This window comes from Micropterus salmoides, unplaced genomic scaffold (genome assembly GCF_014851395.1).
Source record: "Micropterus salmoides isolate LMB-PRFRI ecotype aquatic unplaced genomic scaffold, ASM1485139v1 Ms_hic_scaffold_11, whole genome shotgun sequence".
NCBI classification, from domain to species: domain Eukaryota; kingdom Metazoa; phylum Chordata; class Actinopteri; order Centrarchiformes; family Centrarchidae; genus Micropterus; species Micropterus salmoides.
The window spans coordinates 34,170,904-34,180,115 of record NW_024040152.1 but is presented as its reverse complement, the minus strand read 5'-3'; the positions used below and the strand labels follow the sequence as shown (position 1 = coordinate 34,180,115).

At 41.1% G+C, this 9,212-nt stretch overlaps 1 pseudogene; it reads left to right on the top strand.

Annotated features, from left to right (window-relative positions):
* The first annotated feature begins 5,549 nt into the window (after positions 1–5,549).
* LOC119898162 overlaps positions 5,550–9,212 on the top strand; it is a 47,278-nt pseudogene continuing 43,615 nt past the window's right edge.

The window sequence follows — 9,212 nt, the reverse complement described above, 5'->3', positions numbered from 1 at the left end:
GTTTTACTGTGTTACAGCTGTTTCTGTGGTGATGGGGAAAAGTGTCCTGTGGACTCAAGCTGTGATCACATGATCTAGAGTACTGACCACGAACACTACTGCTGCAAAACTGCACCTGCAGCACCGAGAGCCAATGGGAGGGGCCGTAAGATGCCCAGGAAGGGCAGGTAGGTCACATTCATTAGTTGTCGTCTTTTTCTTTGGTTGGGGAGGAAGATATTCAAAAGACTGTGGACGAATGATAACCTAATGCTACGTCCATTTAAACTCTCTGAACATGTTGATCTTATTAAAGTTCAGAGTCCTGTTTCTCCTTTTGAGGAAAAGGTACAAGGTAAATTTGTCATGTTACACTTTGTAGTTCCCTTTATGCTACAAAATAAAGTTAACTGAGGCCACGCCTCAACCAAACCTCCAATCTTATATGCAAAGAATCTAGTGAATTTGCCTCCAAAATAAAGCATAAAGTACGATAGTAAAATTATATAGTACTTGAGTAAATGTACTTACTTTCCACCACTGATGATAGTACTGTGGTATATGCAGTATAAAGTGCTGCAAGCGCCCCCTTAAGGCCACAATGTTCTTTACAACCGCAGTATGAAAGTGTTTGGCAGAATGAACATCCTGATGATGATCCTGATGTATTCCCTGAGTCTTAAGTAGTGGAACTGAATTGTAAAGTTTGTCCTGATGGTGGCACTAGAGGACAAGTCATGAGATCATTAAAATTTAAAGATCAAGAAAACTTAACATCTGCTGGATAGAATGAGGGACTAGAGGACGAACCCTCCAAAAGAAAGTATTTTTTATTCACAATGGACCAAACTGCATCCCAGCAGTCTTAACTATAGTAACAACTACAGATTACAGAATGGAATGATTACTTTAAAGCTGCCAAAACACACAATAAACTGCTTAATTGGCTGAAACACTGATTTTAAACCTCTCAGGGATCACACTGTTGTTTCTGTGAGTTGTACTTCATTTCAGTTTTAGCTCAACTCCAAAGCACTGCGAAATGTTTTCCCAACTACTAAATGTCTGGTATCGTAACATCCCTTGTCCACAAATCAACGGCTGAACCTTATTATATAGTCTTTTATAAAGTCTGACGTGCCATATTTTAATGTTTATTATAATGGACGTCTTATCATTTTCAAAGTAACAGCAGCTGATAAAGTACTGGCAGGGTTGGGGAGTAACGTAATTACATTTATTCCGTTACTTTTGTCACATTCTGCTCTGCTTAGTTTAGTTCTCTGTAGTTTCCGTACCATTGTGCTTGGGTTCTGTCTGTCTGCCAGGTGTCGGTTTATGTTCTCTGCCAGTTTCATTATTTAATCTGATTTTGATCATTTTGCTTCAGTCTGTTGTGTCATTAAGCTTAATATTCGGTTTGCCTGTTGGTCCTGTTCTACTTGGCCTCTGTGTTTTTGTTGTTTGAGACTAACAGGTTACAAAAGGCCAAGAATCAGTCTGTTGTGTTCTGTAATCTCTATTGTTGGTGTTTCAGTCTGTTTCCTGTCATGTTTGTGGTCTGTCTGTGTTATGGTTAGTTTGGTCTGTTCTGTGTTTTGGGTTCTTGTTAGATTTATGTCTGGTGTTTCAGTAACCTGCGTTCTGGCTCCAGAATCCCTCTGCCTGTCAGTCACGTTAGTCCTGATCCCTCTCACCTGTGTTGCTCCAGCCTGCTCGTTAGTTCCTGGTGTTAAATGTTTGCCGTTTCTGTTCAGTCTTTATCCGGTCATTGTTGTGTGATGAACGTTCTGCATGTCTCTGTGTTGCCCGATCCGCTGTTTGGACTTTTTATACCCAAACTGCATGTAAGCCTGAGTTTTTGTGTTTTTGGATTAAAACCTGTGCTCTTTCAGTCAACTCTCCAGTGTCTTGCATTTTGGCTCTCTCCTGCTTTGCTTTCATCCTAATTCGTGACAGCTTTAAGCAGAAAGTTTCCATGAGACAGAAAATCCAGCGCTGTTTGCCTCTGTATGTTCTATTTATGTAGGCCTACAGTCTGTGGTATATGTACGTGTTTCTGTATAAACACAAAGCTAGAAAAGGACGTGTAGCAGATATTGATTGACATTTACAGTTTCCATTAGTGCCGAATGTGGTTACGCCTCCACCTCGTCATGCAGACTGTGCGGATTGGTTCCAGCTCTCAGTGAGTGAACACTGCAGCTGGGCCTGGACCAAACACGGCCTCAGAGACCGGCAGAGTAGTGATAGTTAGCAAATGTTAGCACGGTAAAATAACACAACGCTGGAGACTTCGTACCTGCTCATTAGCATGTTAGTGTTGTCACTGTGAGAGTGTCAGCGTTTCTCCAGTCCTCCAAAGGCAGCTGTTTACTTGCAAAAGGCTAAATGGTCAATTTATGACCAAAAATAAAGCCGTGTGCTGGTTGATTTAACTCGTCAAACCTCATGCTTCAGTTACTGGCCTCAAAAATAGCTTTCCCTACAGTTGATCAACACAACTCATTAGGGATGAGGATCACAAAATACTTTAGAAGTAGATTTGTGACTCACTTGTGTGAAAATTCTTCTTTTTACTGTTCTTTGATAGAAAGGGCAGCCAATTTAGAGTGGCTGATAATTCACGTGATCAAATCTCAACACAAACACAATTTTAAAGTGTACATTTTATTATGCAATTAATTTATCAATTTAACCAAAATAAATATCAAAAAACTTGTCTCATTAATAATCCATCCATCGTCAACCGCTTATCCTGTGTACAGGGTCGGGGGGGCTGGAGCCAATCCCAGTTGTCATCGGGCGAGTCCATCACAGGACCACACAGAGACAAACAACCTCTCACACTCTCATTCACACCTAAGGACAACAATTTTGGAGACACCAATTCACCTAGCCGGCATGTTTGGACGGTGGGAGGAAGCCAGAGCACCCAGAGAGAACCCACGCCGTCACGGGGAGAACACACGACTTTCAGCGTCGGCCGATGGCCGTGCTGTTTACACTACACAACTTGAAAAGTGTTTTTTTCCGGATAATTTCTAATTATTCCAGACACTCTGATAAAACTGAACTCAGAAGAATAGAAAGTTAAATCTTTTACCTGCAGCAGGAGCCATGTCTGCAGCCTCACAGAGGAAAAGGTGGGGCTCCTGCAGAGGGCGTGGTCTCTGCCTGGTTCTCCTCCTGTGTACTCTGGCTGTAGGTACCAGTAACTTTGAAGAAGAGGATTTTCCACGGGAAACACCATCAGCTGATAAAATGAGACAAAGCTAAATTCAGGCAGCAAACCGTGGAGATGTTAGAGCTTTAAAACTTTCACACCCAACATGTGGGGTTCGGTTCAAACAGACTGTGGCATGGTTTGGTTCGGGTCATTAACGCTGGTGTGTACGCTGTGAATTCAGACTGTTATGAACCCAGAATGCTTCAGAACATGAAGCTAAAAGTCGCTTTACTTTTGTCCTGTTTCGTGTTTCTGTAAATGATTGATTATGATATCAGCTAAAAGAGGCTAAAACGCTCTCAAAGGATTTTCAGCAGGTTTGTCAGCATGAGCAACTTCACACAGAGTCACCTGATCTGTTATTGATATAAAATATTGATCCGTGCAGCTTCACGACACTCAGCGTCGGCCGATGGCCGTGCCGTTCACACAACTTGCTGTCATGTGACGGGAGTCTTGAAGTCGTTGTGGCGTTCGCACTACGTGACTGATGGGTGACAGGGTCACACACTACAGGAGCTGATAGATGCTCTGTCACTCGACGCTGGACTCCAAACCACGTTTTGTCAAGAAAACAGGAAATGAGGCGAACCTACACATGAAACAGCTGTTTGTTATAATATAGACAAAGAATCCTTGTGAAAGGATGGATTAACACCTGCAGGTAGCAGGGATCATCTGAGCTACAGAGAGAGCTGGAGGGGAGGAAAAAGTGTTTTGCAGTGAAGAAGTAGCTGCCTGCTGTCATTGGCTGGATGTGGAAGTCGAGTCGGCCGACGACTCCAGATATTTGGAACGCCAGATATCTGGCTGGTGTTATTATGACCATTCAAAGCGCTTTACCAGGGTGCTGTGAAACTTGGGTGTCATGATTGATGACCAGCTGTCCTTTTCAGACCATGTTGCTGCTGGTCTCTCAGTCATGCCGCTTTGCTCTATACAACATAAGGAAAATCAGGCCCTACCTCACTCAGCACGCCACCCAGCTTCTGGTACAGGCCATGGTTATCTCTCGCCTCGACTATTGCAATGCCCTCCTAGCAGGTCTTCCAGCTTGTGCGGTGAAACCCTTACAAATGGTTCAGAACGCAGCAGCGCGTCTGGTTTTTGATCAGCCCAAAAGGACTCATGTCACTCCATTACTCAGTGATCTCCACTGGCTCCCCGTGGCCTCCAGAATCAAAATTAAGTCACTAATGCCTGCTTACTGAGTGACTACTGGGTCTGCACCCATCTACCTAAACTCAATAATACAAACTTACGTTCCTTCTCGGCCGCTACGCTCCTCCAACGAACGCCGCCTGGATCTGCCATCCCTTCACACAAAGCGATCCCAGTCCCTGTTCTCATCTGTGACACCACGATGGTGGAACGAGCTACCACACGCCATCAGAGCAGGGCCGTCCCTCTCTAACTTCAAGAAGCTCTTGAAAACTCATCTCTTCAGAGAACACTTCCTCTTATAACACCTCTAACTCCTAACCTCTAACATGCACGTCCTGTGCTCTTCTTCTTCTATCCCCTACAATGATCTTGTATTGATTGCACTTTTTGTTAACTCTTACTTCCTTCCCTAGGTATCTACCCCATTGATGTGATATGTGCTATGAGCTCTTACTAGCATTTATTACTGCTCTTACTAGTATGTTTTGTCAGTTGTAGATCTGTAGTTGATGCTCTGTTGATGCTTGTATGTTCCTCAAATGTAAGTCGCTTTGGATAAAAGCATCTGCCAAATGAGGAAATGTAAATGTATGTTAATGGAATGTATTTCTTTCCACAATAAGTTAAATTTCCACTTTAAGAAAGTTCAGCAGTTAACTCATCTAATTCTTTAATTCTCAAGCGAACAGGCGTATTTTCCTTTCTAACCTTTGTTCCATCTGTAACTAAAGGCCATCTCTTATTCAGTGTTTCTGTTATCAGTCTTTCTGGGAGCGTGTTGAGAACAGCTCTGTTTCCAAGGATGGAATAAAAAGCAAACAACATCCTGTTACATCTGGAGCAGAACTCAGAAGTATTTCTCTTAGTTTTAATCGTGCAACCTGATTTAGTAAATCTCTAGTTTGAAATGAACAAGTGGTTAATATGAAGTTAGGAAGAACATAAACCTAGTGATGGATTTACGTTCAGTCGGTGCAACCCAGACCTGAAGCTGAAGAGAATTGAGTTAAACCTAAATGTCCTTAAATGCTTTTTCTTATGAAAAGATAAAACCCCTCAGGGGCTCTGGTCTAAAGCATCAAGACAACCAGAAACAGCTGCTTTGCTTTTTCGATTCCTCTGAAATGTGTCTCATGTCACAAACAAGGATTCGAGTTCATCTTCCTCTCCTCAGCACGTGGTGGGAGGAGGAGTCTGGCGGCTGGTCCTACCCATCCTCCTCTTCATCCTCCAGATACGAGCCTGCAGCCCCTTACATGACCGTGAGACTTGTTTGGGTGCAGAGGGAGCAGATGCAGCAGCAGCAGCTCTGTAAGTGACTTTGAACGTCTCCTTACTTGTGTGCAGTGATGGAAAATGTGCAGTCTGCAGTTTGATTTGGCTCACTCGCCTTAGATCTGCAGAGTAGAGGTACTGTTTAAAAATTCAGGTGTCATTAATGTGAGGATTTTTAGTTTTTATAGATGTATGTCTTCGACAGGAACCAGTGGAGCCACAAACTCTGCAGGGAATCAGAAAGTACAGAGAGTTGGACTAACTTAACGTGTTGTTGTTGTGTGGTTTGAATATGGAATAACACCAGACCGATCCTTTATGTGAGTGAAGTAACTAATAACTGAAGGGAGCAGCCCCCCTCGGCCTTATGCAGATGGGTACTGTTTTAGTTTGGCTGGTCCAGAGGCCCAAAGCAACAAGCTGAACGTTATTAAAATGTGCTTAGGGCCATTTTTGTTGCTCACTGTTAATAGAACATGTAGATTGATGCAGCTTTAACTGCAAGATCTGTTGTTAAAAAAACGTTTTGGAGGTGTTAAAAATTAAAATGAGAATTTGGTTTTCTTGCAGATCTTTTGCTGCCTGCTCTTAGATCATATGTAGCACATTTGATTACAGCTTAATTGTTTTTGAGTTGGTCTATAGCAGAGGTTGTCAAATTGGGAGGTGGACCTCTCCCACTGTGTTACAGATCACATTTGTGTGATTTGGTTAAAGATAGAGTTCAGTGAGAGAGTTTTTCCCACTATCAGTCACAAATTAATAAATGCCTGAGGGTTTGGTAGTCTGAAGTAATGTTAAACAGCATTTTTAGGCTATATTGACTCAACTGTTCTGGAATTTATGAAAACTAAGCGCTCTAACTAAGGTCTGTGAGGAGATGCCTTTTTCTTAGCCTTATCTGAGGGGAGGCCCGCAGTATCAGAATCTTTTCCATAGTTTTGTCATTAATAGTCTGGAAATCTTTATAAAAAAACATGCCGCTTGGCTCTGTGTAGCTTGAATGTCTTGACACAACAGCCACGACTGAAGTTCGACTAGAGCTAAAGGAGCATCTGTATCCTGTTCAAAGTTTTCCCAAACAGAAAGTGTAACGCTCCAATAGGAAATGAGAATATGCCTGTGCTATTAATATCTCCATATATTTATATATATATATATATATATATTCGTGGGGAACAGAGCTTTCTGTTACACAGCCAGTATTTGCAGTCAGATGAAGATCCAAATAAACCACTGCATGCTGAAATGGCTTTACTGTCAACAACTCTCTTCACCTGCAGGTTCTTCAGGTGTGAGGAACATGAACCATTTTACATCTATTTAATCTAATCTGAGAACTAACTCCCTTATACACCTGACTGAGTAGGAAATGCTAAATATGTTTGACTGATATTCAGGTGCATCTCAAATTTAAATATCATGCAAAAGTTTTTCTGTCAATTTCTTCAGAAAGGAAATGTGAAAACGTAGATTCATTACACAAGAGAAACATTTTTCAGTCCTTTTTTCAGTTTGAGTCTTGATGAATACGGCTTACGGAAATCCAAACTCCAGTATTTTAAAATGTATTAGAATTTTAAGATAATAATACAGAAACGTCGAGCTGAGAAGAGCTCTGATTAGCTAATTAACTCAGAACATCTGCAAAGGCTTGAGCTTTTAATCTCTGTCTCTGTCTTTTCTGTGATATTCCAATGTTTTAGATGCACCTGTACTATCGGTCCCTTCTAAAGAGCTGGTTTATCAATGCCAACAAATCCTTGGGAGTTTATTACATTGATATTTGTATTGTGTGTGTGCACGTGCTCTTGTCTCCTTGTGTGCAATAATGATGTGAAAACCAGTAGAATACTTTGGAGGTGAAGACCCTTTCTAACAAGGGCAGAGCTTTTTAAAACACTGATCATTAATCAGAGAAAGAGCTACTGTGATTGGTGCAGTGTGGCATGTTGGACTTTTTGAACCAGGGACATGAAACAGGACACACCAGCACCACCCGCATCATACTTAGCGTGAACAAGACTACTGCACAATATTTATAACAATAGCTTTAGTGAAACAGATGTAAAACAGAACAAGGAGAGTGTTGTTCTCAGGAGGAGGAGGCAGCTAGAAGGAGCACATATTGGCACAATGGCATCCTGACTCTAAAACTACATCTGCCCACTGCAGAGGCTCCATCCACATCCTGGAGGAGGAACTAGTATAAATCAGTGTTTTAGTATAATATTACAACATTTAATAAAAGTATGATGTTCATTAAATAGTATATTGTTTAATAGGACTGTGCAATTAATTGTTTTAAGCGCGATTTCAATATTCGTGTCAAACTATTACAAAAACAAGTTAATGGAGATCCAACGATTATTGTGCTGCATGCTGTTCTGCAATGACACTCGTTTTGTCTTGTGTTAGAAATCCAGCGCACCCTTTCTTTCACAGCGGCTCCTCCTTTAAAGCCCAAACTCCCTCTCATCCAGGCTGGTGCATGTTTAGTTCAGCTCGAGCCAACATGACGGGGTTATAACTGCTACAACTTGCTATTCACCATTATTATCTGAAGCCTACAGCATTTTTACAGCACTAACAAATGACATATTATTTATACTTCTACTAAACCAGGTGTGTTAAGTGTTCCTGTACCTGGTCTGTGCTTGTAAAATATCCACTCTAAGGTATCACACACAGCGAATTTCAGCGTTGTATAACGTAACGAGTTGTAGTCAGCGTGAGTGGTTCACCGGTCACCTTTCATGAGCTATTTGGGATTTTGGCATAATATATAATCATTTTTAGAAATGAAGCTTAGAAGTTGTCCTGAGGTGATCATTAGTCATGTTAAATAATCATGATCTCGATTAGGACCCAAAAAAACATGATTAGGATTTTTGCCATAATGGAGCAGCCCAACTGCTTAATAATAATACATTATTGTATAACGTTACTATAGTCACTATAATTTCATATAATAGTACAGAATGTACAGTAGTTTAGCACTAGTGTAACATGAATTCCAGTTACAGCAGTTTCTTGTTTGTGGGATGTTTTCATTCATTAAAACAAACTGCGGATAAAAGAAAAATCCTGTACATGGTGGTTAGTCTCTGACTTGTTAATGTTGAGCTCTAACTCGTCAATAATTAGAACCACTCATGCAGACCAATGTGCTCGTAAATAGTTTTTCACGTTTACTTTGCAGATATTCTGCATGCGCGTAATCCATGTTTCCATTACTGATGGCAGCGTTATGCTCAGCAACTCGGGGCGAGATTGTGTTTTGTTTGGCATGTACATATAAATGACATGTAGAAGGAAAATGAATGAATTACTTACGTCATATAAACACACATAAAAAGTACATGGTGAAGCAGCGTTTTGTTTCTTATGCAGCATATACAGTTGAAACCAGAAGTTTACATGCACTATATAAAAAGACACACATGCTTTTTTTTCCCTCACTGTCTGACATGAAATCACACAATCACTTTTCCTGGTTTAGGTCCGTTAGATCACCAAAATTATTTATATTTGCTAAATGCCAGAGATGGAGAGAGATGGATTT